The sequence below is a fragment of the Fundulus heteroclitus genome, chromosome 21 (genome assembly GCF_011125445.2).
Source record: "Fundulus heteroclitus isolate FHET01 chromosome 21, MU-UCD_Fhet_4.1, whole genome shotgun sequence".
NCBI lineage: Eukaryota > Metazoa > Chordata > Actinopteri > Cyprinodontiformes > Fundulidae > Fundulus > Fundulus heteroclitus.
In genome coordinates, this window is record NC_046381.1 from 22,377,481 (window position 1) to 22,390,774 (window position 13,294).

A 13,294-nucleotide genomic window follows, 5' to 3' on the forward strand; every position below is an offset into this window, starting at 1 on the left:
ACCACAACCTCTTATGACCGATTCTCCACGATTTCTCCAGGTTGGATGTTTGCAATGATAAACTCACTCGGAGATGGTCCTCAGGATCAGGAGGCAGAGGAGGACTGTGAGTAGAAGGTAGGTGAAGGAAGGTGGTATGGACCCAAATTAAAGGTTTCAGTTGGGTCTGGATAGAAAAGGGTGTCCTCTAGGGGTGTCAACAATAATCGATTCAGCGATGCATTGCAATGCGGTGCATGCACGATTCAGCATCGATGCGGCAACGTGCCATAATGGATTATGTCACTGTTTATTTTCTGGCCTCAAATGGACAAGTTGTTAAGTTTCAATTACTTCCGGGTCCGGGGGCATAACAACAACAACCAAGATGGCGGAGGGAGATGACCGCGATAGACGGGTAGGCCTAATTAAAAACGCACCAAAAGCTTGGAAAGCGGATATCTGGGCACATTTCAGATTTTACGAAGTCAATGGGAAACTAGATAAGACTTTCGCATTGTGTAAAACCTGCCACACTAAAATCAAGCACGTTGGCAATACAACGAACTTCACGAACCATGTTGATCGTTGGCATCCTGAGTTGGCTTCAACAACAACACAAAAAGTCGACACATCCCAGCCAAGAATTGATCAGTCGCTAGTGTCAACATTGCCACAAAACTCAGAGAGAGCAAAGAGGATTACACGATGCGTGGCATGTTTCATAGCGAAGGACCTACGACCCTATTCTGTGGTAGAAAATGCTGGGTTTCGCCACATGCTTAAAACACTTGAGCCCCGGTATAAGCTACCGACAAGAGCTACCTTCACTGATTCTGCACTTCCCGCATTGTACAAAGAAACCAAAGCAAAGGTAATGGAATCAATGTGTAAAGACAGTCGTGTAGCCATTACAAGTGACGCCTGGACTTCAGTTGCAACAGAGTCATATGTAACAATAACGGCTCATTATATTAGCGAGGATTGGCAGATTGTATCACATGTGCTGCAGACGAGAGCAATTTATGAGAGCCACACTGGTGCTCATATGGCAAGGCTACTCTTGGATGTTGAGGAGGAATGGCAGCTAACAGATAAAAGTGTTGTGCTGGTGACGGACAACGCCACTAATATGATTTATGCTGCTGAAATTGGGAAGTTCCCTCATGTTAAATGATTCGCACATACGTTGAACCTCGCGGCGCAGCGGGAGCTTAAGCTACCAACGGTCTCTAGGCTTCTGGGCAGAGTCCGACGTGTCTCAGCATACTTCCACTGCAGCACAAAGGCAAAGCACCTGTTTGAAGAAAACCAGAAAGTTGTTCTTAAACTGACAAGTCCACTTAAACTGATAACAGATGTCGCCACAAGGTGGAATAGTAGTCTTGATATGATGGAGAGGTTTTTGCAACTGCAAGCTGCAGTGCATGCTACCCTACTGTCGCCTGCCCTAAATGTAGATGAAGGTGACATTGTCACTCTCAGCAGAGCAGATCTGGCTAACGTGAAGGAAGCAGTGAAGACATTAAAACCAGTGAAGGATGCCACTGTTTTTATGTCAGAAGAGAGCAGCCCTACAGTCAGCCTCATTGCACCAGGATATGCCCAACTCCTCCCGAGCATGTCAGACACTACTGGAGACCAACCACTGATGCGCGATGTGAAGAATGCCATCAAAACAGATCTCCTTAAGAGGTTAAGAGGTGGGGCAGAGAAGAAGATCCTTCATACATCCTCTGCCCTGGATCCTCGCTTTAAGAGGTTACCTTTCCTGACAGAGGAGGAGAGATTGGATGCCTACGCAGGAGTGACTTCGGAGGCTGCATCCCTGGAGGTAATTTAATTTCTACTTGTAAAACTTATGGAATAACTTTCAACTAAATTGTAACAACAATGTAATGTTAAATAAGCAGCTACATAGTCAGTACAATGTTAAGACTGAGAAAAATAGTTATATGTTGTGATGTGAGCTGCAGCATTGTCTGAGAAAGTGCTGCTAACTGCTGTTTTTTGCTCTTATTTATTTTGTTCAAATACAGTATGAGGAGACGTAGAACAGAAGCAGATGAAGCGCCTGGCGGAACAGGAAGTTCAGGAACCAAGGAAGATTTGCCGTCCGTGGATGACAATGTGTCAGACTCAGCAGGCCCCTCTGCTCCCAAAAGAAGGGCTTCATCGCTGCTTGAGAGTTTGCTGGGACATGCTTTCAATGCCATCAGTGAACCTGCAGTACAAAGTAAGACCGCCAATGCCATTGCTGAGGAGGAAATGGAATTTTACTGTAGATGTCCAGCTGTGCCTCTCTCTGAGGATCCCTTGGACTGGTGGCATCGCCATAAGGGCACATTTCCTCTCCTCTCTAGGTTGGCAAAGAGATACTTGTGCATCCCAGGGACAAGTGTGTCAGAAGAGAGAGTGTTCTCCACTGCAGGAGATGTTATTACTGCAAAAAGAAGCGCTCTCAAACTGGACCATGTCGATCAGCTTGTGTTCTTACACAAGAACCTTGAAATTCCCAAATGCTGAACAGTGAAAAGTTATGATGTAGGCTTAGGTCAAACTATATATTTCCTCACTCTGAAACGGATTGGGTGATGATGGTGAAGTTGAACTCAGACGGAAGAAGTTGTTTGCACAAATTTGGTAGTAGGCTAAGCTTACACACTTTATTTTTGGTTTCCATTACAACGTATTTCACATCTTGATATGTTGATATATTTGTTGTATGCAGCTCATGTGATTGCCAGAAAGTATTATCATCTCAGGTATATAATTGTCATTGTCTTAAAGCTGCTAAGATGTTGTTTTGTTGAGAATAGTTGCACTTGACTTTACTACTTGAAAAAAGTTTCACAGTAATAAGTGGTTACTGTGTGTTTCACTGACTATTATTATTGCTGGGTGCCTGTATGGTTGTTGTTATAATAGTGTGTTTACTAATTAATGTTTGCACAGGAGTTCAGGAAGTGCCCTGTCTTAGAGCTGCTATTTTACTGTGTGTAAAAAAAACACTTATGGTCACTGCTGGAAAAAGTTGGCTGTTATTGCTCTATTTAATTATAATTTAGGTTCTAAAGCAGAGAGAATGCCATATCCAGTATCCCTGTACCAATTTTATTTTATTTAACATTGACATTTATGTCAAAGATACAGACATAGCAGCCAATAAAATATGTTATTATCTGATTGCTTTTGTTGCCTCATGACTGATGAAAAATTTGCCTTGTGTGCAGTAGAATTTTGATGCATCGCAATGCATCGTAGAATCGAATTGAATCGAATCGTTACCTGGTGAATCGTAATCGAATTGAATCGTGAGGGCAGTGCCAATGCACACCTCTAGTGTCCTCTGACCCTGTATACCAGTATGGAGGCATCATGACAAGTATGTTTTCTCTGGTGATCCTGAAAAATTTAAAGTGTCTTTTCTTGAGTAGAAGAATAAGTGAACAATTAGTGTAGTGGGAGCCTTGTTCCACTCTATAGGGTAGAGGGGCAGGGTCTTTGAAGAGGGTTGGTTAAAGAGGCTAATGTTTTTCTCATAGAGGTGGGTGTCCCAGGATCGTCCTCAGCATTTTCCATTTCTCGGGGTTGGATATTAGCGATCTTGGATGTTGCATCCATGTTATGGAAGACTGGTGAGCCTGGTTCTTCATCCATATCTATTGCAGATGATCCATTGACCACTTCTCCAATTTGTGGTGAGTTTTTCGTTTATTGAAAAATAATGTTTTACTTAACGCAATTTTTTTGGTCATATTTACATATTCCAATATTTACACTCAAATCTAATCTGATCATTTCATGCGTGTGTAAACCCGCAATGTTTGGAGGTGGATCACAGGTCATAAATCATATGTCATAGGTCACTTGTCATAAATCATAGGTCATAAGTATTCGGTCTCATGTCATAAATCATAGGTTATAGGTCTTAGGTCTCATGTCATAAATCATGGGTCATAGGTCACATGCCATAAATCATAGGTCAAACAAGTCACAAATTACAGATCATAGGTCTTGGTGATGTCATAACGAAAGGGGGGGGGGGGTTCTAGGGGCCAGAAACTCGACATGTGTAAACCCAGTATGTTAGGAGGTAGTCTCAGAATGGCTGATAGGCACGCATCAGGTAATCATTATGGAGGTTGCGTTGTGGGGGGTTGTTTTGTGCTAAACGGGGGGGGGGGGGTCATTGAATGTCTCAAAATTGCCAATAGGGATGCATCTGGTAATCATTAAGGAGGTCATACGTCACCATTCATAAATTGCAGGTCACATAATGACCCATATGTCTTAGGTCTCAGGTCATAAATCATAGATCATAGGTCATAGGCCACGTGGTGACATCAATACCGGAAATGGGAGCAATGGCACAACAGGAGATACTGCTATTTTTCCTTAATTGCCTAAACATCCATTGTAAATATATTGCTCAACTTCTACATTTTTTCCACCTGAAGATGAGCATAACAAATCTAAAGTTGATCTACAGCATTGAGGTTTATTTTTAGGCCAAATCATACAAGAACCATGTCACAAAATATTTTGGTGATTTATGTGCATTGTATTTACATTTATTGTATTTTCCTTGGTACCCTGAGGGACTACAGGTAAAAACTAACCTACATGGCTAATTCTGGCATGTTGTGTAATGTGAAATCTTCCTTATGAAAAAAAATCAAAACTATTTAATTTATTTCTCCTTTGCATCCTTAGGTTTCTATGCAATCTATTTCCGTTCTCTGAAAAGCATGCCCTTTTGGCAACGTCGATTTTTCTTTTAGGTTTTCATTAACCCCCTAAAGGTGCATAGCCACGCTATTTTACTTTTTTAAATTTATACGTCAGTAGCTCACTCTGGTTGCACACAAACTATTTTATCAAAGATTATCACATCTTGCTGGTGTATTAGTTATTACTTTGCCGTTTTACGCTTTAATTTTGCTCAACCACAATTCCAAATGTCACTGCCTGATTTAGAGGTGTTTAACCAAAAAATAATATTTAATTTTTTTGAGTCTCGCCTAAATATTTTTTTAAATAAACACAGTTAAACTACATGAAAACCTGTTATGCTATGGTAATAGACTGAGAGAGAAAAAACATCACTGCAGAAAGTTACATTCTTAATTGCTCACAGATGCAGGTCTGGGAAAGGCCCAGTGGGAAAGCTATGATTAAGGATATGAGGAAAGGATATGATTAAGGGAAACTTCTAACTAAGAATTTTACTGCTGCCTAAAGAGGAAATTTTTAAGAGCAACAAAATATCAAACGGCCATATTAAACACGTTATCTGTTACAATCATTTGTGGTTATCCAGTTATGCTAAGCTGAGGCGAACTTCAGAGGGACAGTTCCGCCTGAAACATGGACAAAAGATAAAACAAATCTGACCATGATGTAAACATCGGAATGTGATTTTGAAACTGGGGCAGTGTGTTATGTTTCTGGGGCACGAACAGATTATCAGCAAAAATGAGGGAAGTTCCAGATTTGAACGGGTTAAAATTGTAATTATAATCTTGTTTTTGTTTTGGACAGTGTTTTTGAATCTGAATCACGGGGGGATTAAAGGGAGAGAGAGACACTGGAAGTTCATAAATTTAAAGAGCAAATCATTGCTAGTGCTCACGAAAAGTCAAGTCACTTAAAAAAAGTAGATCAATAGAGATTTGGGATGTTGTATATATTTAAAAGCATTAATAATTCAATTTGCATGATCAAAAGGGCTAGAAAGAAATCAAAAGAATGCTATAAGACAATAATAAGTATCATATTGGAACAGACAGATTACGCTCCTTGGGAGACATTTTATTTTTGGGTTTTTATTGTTTTATTTATTTTGGTTATTTCTTTGTTAAATGTTTCATTTGATTTAATTTTTGCATCACCAGCGGTAAAGTAGCTACATTCAAGGTAGTTCTGAAAAAGTATTTTAAAGAAGGAGATGTTTTTGAACAAGGTTTTAGAATGAAAGAAAGACTTGTACCTCCCCTGGACCAACCAAGAACTTAGAAACATCACATTAAATACCAAGACACTAAAAGAACCAGATTTTCTTTTGTCACCTAAAATACTAACAGAATTGTTTTTCTCTGAGTTACTGCTTTCAGATGATGGGAGATGAAGCTGTAAAGCCACCTTTCTTCCAACAGAAGACTCTGGAAAGTGAGCTCTTTCAGGTTGTATGGTAAGAAGTCATGATCTAAAATGGACATGCAGGGATAAACAAATGTAACTAAATTATGCTAAGTTTTTAACCAACTTAGGCCAGGTAATATTGAGATCTTCTAGCGGAGAAAGGTGGCTTTGGAAATTTTTCATGTTCCCCTTCCCGCTGATTCATATTAACATTTCTATCCTGTTTTCTGCCTTTTTTCTTGCAAAGAAACCTGGTCAAATATAATTGGAATGTGCTAACAGAGAGATTTTAGTCTCTTTTTCTTAAACATTCTCAGATGCAAGTCGGTACCAAACGGTATGGTCCAGGGGACGGAGAAAAAGGGTGATATCATTGACTCCTCCCTGAGCCAGTTTTTTTTATTTACTTTATTCAAATTTTGGACAAATATTAAAAATGTTTGCAGACGCTGCATAGAGGTTTAATGGGGAAATATGATGCTACTAGGGTTAAGAGAAATCTGTTTTGTTTTTGATTGAACTTATACAAAGAGGTTGAATGCCTTGTAAAATATTTTGCTTGGTAACAATTTTGAAGGGATTAACATCCCCTCAAAATTGTAAACATTGTAAACATAAAGAACTTTAAGAATAATTTGTTTTAGAGGGAACGCTGTGGTTGATTTTGTTTTGAGAAAATTTTACTGTATTTTGTTTAAAATTTTTTTTCTTTTCAACTTATGTACACTACGGATGAAAATGATCAATTCTTGTATTAGGCAATTTGATTTTAGAAAAAAATCCAAATTGGCAAAATGCTGGCAGAATTCCTTATGGTTTCAGACACAACGATTGGAGAATGAGACTCATGGACAATGCTGGTCCTGGACTCGTTTCCGGTGAGAGTTGGACTCTGCCAAGGTTGCCCTTTGTCACCGATTCTGTTCATAACTTTTATGGACAGAATTTCTAGGCGCAGCCAAGGTGTTGAGGGGATCCGTTTTGGTGGCCTTAGGATTGCATCTCTGCTATTTGCGGATGACGTGGTCCTATTGGCTTCATCGGGGCATGATCTACAGCTCTCACTGGAGCGGTTCGCAGCCGAGTGCGAAGCGGCCAGGATGAAGATCAGTGCCTCCAAATCCGAGACCATGGTCTTGAACCGGAAAAGGGTAGAGTGCCTTCTCCGGGTTGAGGAGGATGTGCTGCCCCTAGTGGAGGAGTTCAAGTATCTTGGGGTCTTGTTCACGAATGAGGGGAAGATGGAGCGGGAGATCGACAGGCGGATTGGTGCAGCGTCTGCTGTGAAGCGGGCGCTGTACCGATCCGTTGTGGTGAAGAGAGAGCTGAGCCAAAAGGCGAAGCTCTCGATTTACCGGTCTATCTATGTTCCTACCCTCATCTATGGTCACGAGCTTATATATATATATATATATATATATATATATATATATATATATATATATATATATATATATATATATATATATAAATAACATGCAAAACATTTCAGCACATGACTTTCTCAGCTTTGGGTCATGACCGAAAGAATGAGATCCCGGATACAAGCAGCTGAAATGAGTTTTCTCCGTAGTGTGACTGGGCTCTCCCTTAGAGATAGGGTGAGGAGCTCAGTTATCCGGGGAGGACTCAGAGTTGAGCCGCTGCTCCTCCACATCGAGAGGAGCCAGTTGAGGTGGCTCGGGCATCTGGTCAGGATGCCTCCTGGACGCCTCCCTGGTGAGGTGTTCCGGGCACGTCCCACCGGGAGGAGGCCCAGGGGAAGACCCAGGACATGCTAGAGGGACTATGTCTCCCGGCTTGGGATTCCTCCTGAGGAGCTGGCCCAAGTGGCCGGGGAGAGGGACGTCTGGGCCTCCCTACTGAACCTGCTACCCCCACGACCCGACCCCGGATAAGCGGAAGAAGATGGACGGACGGACGGTGTTAAATGAGGTGAGATGAACCTTGACACGGTAGCCATGAAACATACAAGATGATTTATGTTGCAGAGAACTTTCAACTGTCAGACATTGTACGATGAGACACACATGAGAGTAATTTGGTAAAGAATTACAGAGAATGCTGCTGCTGATAAAGTTGAGCTTTAAGATTTCTACTTTTAATATAGGAGCTATGCAAGATCTAATGATTACAGTGAAGGAAGTTAAGCTAAGAGCAAGATAATTGTGAGCGGGAATATCTGGATGTGAAAGTGTTTGAAGAAGGTAAATGACAAGATTGGGAGTCTTGATAAGAACACTAATTACACCTTGTTTACTGGTCCTCAACAGTAAACAAGGCCTGGTGTGTCTGCCAACCATCTTCACAGGAATTGGAATAAAATGCTTATTGCCTGAGCCAGGACTGAACACTCATTACCATCCAACTAAATTGTTTTGTTCAAACTGAGGAACAAGAAAAGGACTTAAGAAGTTTGGGAGGAACACGCCAGAGAACTTTTTGCAACAAAGGAGTAGTTGCCTGAGAACCCTGAGCTGACCGCTTATGCGCGAATAGATTCATGTCTGCCACGTGCTCAGAATGGCCTGACGTTATTTAGCATTATTGCTGTACAGACTCTTTTTATATCACAAAACTGTTTTTTCTTTTTTATGTTTTTTTTCCATGATCATGTTTGGTTTTCTGTTATGATGTCTATACTGTGATGTTGCATTTTATTGATCAATATGGTTTTATGATTAAGAACGGAAACTGTCTGCTACAGACACACACACCAAGAACTACAGTTCTTGCAATCTTTTTGCTTTGATATAAAGAGAACCAGGATCTGATGAGTATCACAGATCCATAAATTACTCGGTAAGGCAAATTTTTAGATTCAATACAGGGTGTCCTCTCGCTCAGATTGGCCCAGAGCGGGATTCCCCTTGACTGGGCTGCATCAGTTTTTACCATTTCTTAGACGAGGTGGTGTTTTCTGGGGAGGCCCAGCCCGCGCTGTGATGCCCCCTACTGGTACTCTTGGATTTGTGAGGTTTGAAAGTGATGGATGTTTATCCATGGGAATGGAGAGTGGAGGACCAAGTAGGAGGTCTCTTGGGGTGGAGGTAGAGTAGACGAATTTGATCTTGATTACTGTACAGTCTTAGCTTACCTAGTCTAATGTAAAATTAAAATAATGTGTCCTTAGGAACCTAAAACAGGCCTAGCTCAATTATTTGAACCATAAATTGTAGATTAAATGCTGGGACTGTGGTCTTGAATGATAAATGCTGAATTATGAATTAATCATGCTGACTGATGCTAAGATGTTTCCATTGATTTTTGTCCGGCCCATTTCTTGAAACTGTTTTTGTTGTGATGTGCCTTTGGGGCACACCATCGGGGGGGGGGGGGGGGGGGGGGGGGGCTTAAAGACAATTGGACTGTTTTTTTTAATGATGTGCCTTTCGGGCACACCAGCAGAGATTGTGTGATTGTGTGATCTCCATCGATTGCCATGGAGATCACAGATGGACAGACTCTGGAAGCCGGAAGCTGACGTGCTTGGATTGGACGGAATGACTGTCTGCTCTTGGAGTGGGTCAGCCTGGGAGCTGATCCACTGATCCAGGTCTGGTGGATCATCTTTGGTGATGTGCCATTTAGGCACATCATCAGGAGGTCTGTTAAGATATCAACTGGGTCAGTGGAGTGAACAGCTTGACATAGGAGCTGCATGGCACACTTAGATAGCACAGACCCAAAGATTGGCACATATCTATCAGATACCACCCCGGAGATTACACAGTTTCTCTACTGATGTCACAGTTTGGATGTGTACAGCCCTTGCATGGGTGTGTACCTAGATTCCTATATAATGTTTGTGTGATGAGCAATCGGGGCTTGTTGCCGATCAAGAGCCCATCAGCGCTGATGTGTCTGTAACCGTTTCTCTGTCTTTAGTAGATAATATATAACTTATAGTGTACTTTTCTTTTTATGCGTCTTGCATCCAAAGTAATATGTAAGTGGGGGTCGCCTGAAGGGTACAAACGAGCTGGGTCCACCGAGGGTGTTTCACCGACGACAGGGTGCGGTAGCCTTTAACAATATCTATAGATATAGATATATAATATGGCTCTCAAACGGTTAAAAATTTTTGTCAATGTCAATAATAATATAATTTATAATATAATTGTAATTGAAACTTTATTGATCTCACAATGGAGAAATTCACCTATGCATTTATCCCATCCCCTTGGGGAGCAGTGGGCTGCCACTGTGGGGCGCCCAGGGAGCAATCTGGGGTTAAGGGTCTTGCTCAGGGAAACCGAGAACGGTAGTCAGTGGGAGTTGAACTCAGAACCTCTGGGACCCAAGCTCAACACTCTAACCACTAGGCCATCACTCCCTGGTTAACTCAATATTAATCGCATTAATCATTACCATAGTTAACTCAATATTAATCGCATATTTTATCTTTTTATTTCTGAAAGAGTAAAGGCCTATTTAGGCATTTTAATATGTAATTTTGCAATAAATGACACTAATAATAATAATCGGTTCATTCCGAACAGAAACGGAATTATAACGTTTCCGGTTATGAGTTCCACCAATAAATTGACGTTTCCGAACAGGTTAGAACAAAAAAATACTGTTCTCGGAACGGTAAATTGCGTTCCTATTGTTTGACAAATATAGCTATTGATATTGTGTTTGGAATGAGCGTTTTACTTAACGATGGATCGTAATTTACCTCTTATTTAAGAGGTGTAGCTCTAGTGGAGACACCGCTCTCTCTCCATTCAATAAGCAAATGTGTGATGTGATGTCACACAGGAAGTGAACCTCAGCCGTCATGGTAACGTGCGCTAACCTGACTCCACCAGCTGTATGTCGCTCCGCCTAGCTTCACTCACATATATCTGGGACACCTCCATAGGAATTGCCTTATCAAAAATCCTTGCATATGATTGGATAAGCCACTTGTCTGTCATCTTTATTGACGTGCTATTTCAACCACTCACACCGAAGCCAACCCGTGACACTGTGAGAGCGACGCAGGAAAAAAACCCTTTTTTTTATGTGTTTGCGGCTCTAGTGGCACGCGTTTTATTGACAGTGAGCTGACAGGAAGAGGGGGGAAGACAGGCGGCAAAGAGCCGCGGGTCGGAGTCGATCCCGGGCCGACCACATCGAGGACTAAAGGCCTCGTAATATGGTTTGCACTAACCGCTAACCGACAAGATGTCCGCTGCGGACGCGCCCCGGAAAACAAAACTTGCCAAATCCGGTCGGGAGAAGGGCGAAAACATCGTTTCCACCAACATAAGCCTTCAGAGGCGTTCTCTGAAACAATATTAGGTAGATCACTGCATGAAAAGTGAGATTTTCGTCACTATGCGGCACTGTAGATTGTCGTGGAAGTTCAGGTTAACGGCTGTTCACGGCAATTTGCAGGCAACACCGAAAACTGCCGTGAATTGTCAGAAATTGACGTGGGCCTACCTTGGGAGTTGTCCCCCCATGACCCCCCTCCTCCTAATTCTAGGGGAGGCTTTAACATGTAAATGAAAATGCTGTGAGCTAAACAAATGTAAATCAGGGTTGCAGGGGGAGTTTTACCCCAAGTGACATTTCTCTAAAAGGTAAGAAAATCTCTGGTACAAATAGATCAGGCTCTATATAACCTTAATATAGACTCTTACATTTTACCTTGAATTGATTTATTTAATTAAAGTATGCTAGATTACTGTGTATGCCATTAGCAATGGAAAATGTTATGTAAAAAAAATACACAAAATAATTTATTTCAAAAATTTGTTTTAATCAGAATCAGTTGGTAAAATGTGAATCAGAATCAGCAAGGTAAAATGTGCATTCCATGCAAACATTAGAATCAGAATGAGAGGTCTGCAGAGATCAGTCTCCTAGAGCTCAACTACTGTGCATAGTGGCATGACTACAGTGACCTTTTTTTTGGTCTTACTTAAATGCACAGAGGATGTATTAACTACACATCTCCCAGCAATGCGCTCAACTGGCAGAAATTATGCTGGGTATGACGTGTCTGTTCCCTGCAAGCCCCAAACTTCTATTGGCTTTCGTTCTGCTGACACCAAAACACTGTGCTTCACATAAAGCATATCAGCTGTGTCATTGCATGACAAAGTCCCAACCATTTGTCTTCCTAAAATACTGGCAAATTCTGCACCATATTCACATGTCCATGGCATATGAAGCTGTTGGCTCTGCTGAAATTGCCTCATAATCTGGACTTCAATTGTCCTATTGTTGTGATTAAACTTTCCCAGTATTCCATTAAAACGCTCAAATGAAAGCAGGGTTAACATGGGGTGCAAGTTTTGAATCGCATAAAAATGTGTATGTGTCACTAATTAGGTCAAGAATAGATTATGGGAGTGTGGTATATGGTTCAGCGGCTAAGTAGGTTAAAAAAAATTTACGTTATTCAAGCTAGAGCATTGAGAATTTGTTTAGGGGCAGTTAAATCAACTCCAGTATGTGCTTTACAAATAGAATCAGGAGAAATGCCATTATGTATCAGAAGGCAACAGATAATGGTTAATTACTGGATAAATTTAAAAGGACATAATGAAGATCATCCAGTTATGAAAGTATTAGAAAGTTGTTGGGAAAGACGAAAGGGTCAATTTAATAGTTTTGGATGGATTGGGGATGATAGAGCAAAAACATTTAATGTATATAACAAAGAATTCAGTCCAACAGTATTGTGGGCTTTGAGACCTACATGGATATGGAAATATATTAATATAGATAGATCATTATTAAATATTAAGACAAGAAATATAATAGATATCTGCCAAGAATTTTACAATCAAATACAGATTAAATATAATGATAATTTGCAAATTTATACTGATGGTTCGAAAAATCCAAAAAATGAAGCAACTAGTGTAGCTGTAGTGATTCCTGAATTAAAAATTAATATTTCAAAAAGAACATCTAATTATTTTAGTATATATGCGGTAGAATTATGTGCTATATTATTAGCTTTAGAATGGGTGGAGGATACAAATATAAATAAAATAATAATTTGTAGTGATTCATTATCTGCATTATTAAGTATAGAAAAGGGATGTACAAAGATTTTTCGTTTTTTTTTTATTCTGGGATCATAAGGATTTGAAGGATATATATTAGGATCCAATAGATGGCAGTAATGCAACAACTATTGATGCAAGCTGTCGTTAAATCCTAAAGA

The 13,294-nt window shown here is 40.6% G+C and overlaps 1 protein-coding gene across 1 annotated transcript in view; it reads right to left on the minus strand.

Moving 5' to 3' along the window:
- The window catches only part of cubn (cubilin (intrinsic factor-cobalamin receptor)), a 350,345-nt gene that overhangs the window by 109,453 nt on the left and 227,598 nt on the right, over positions 1-13,294 (minus strand). The gene's annotated exons all lie outside the window — the stretch shown is intronic.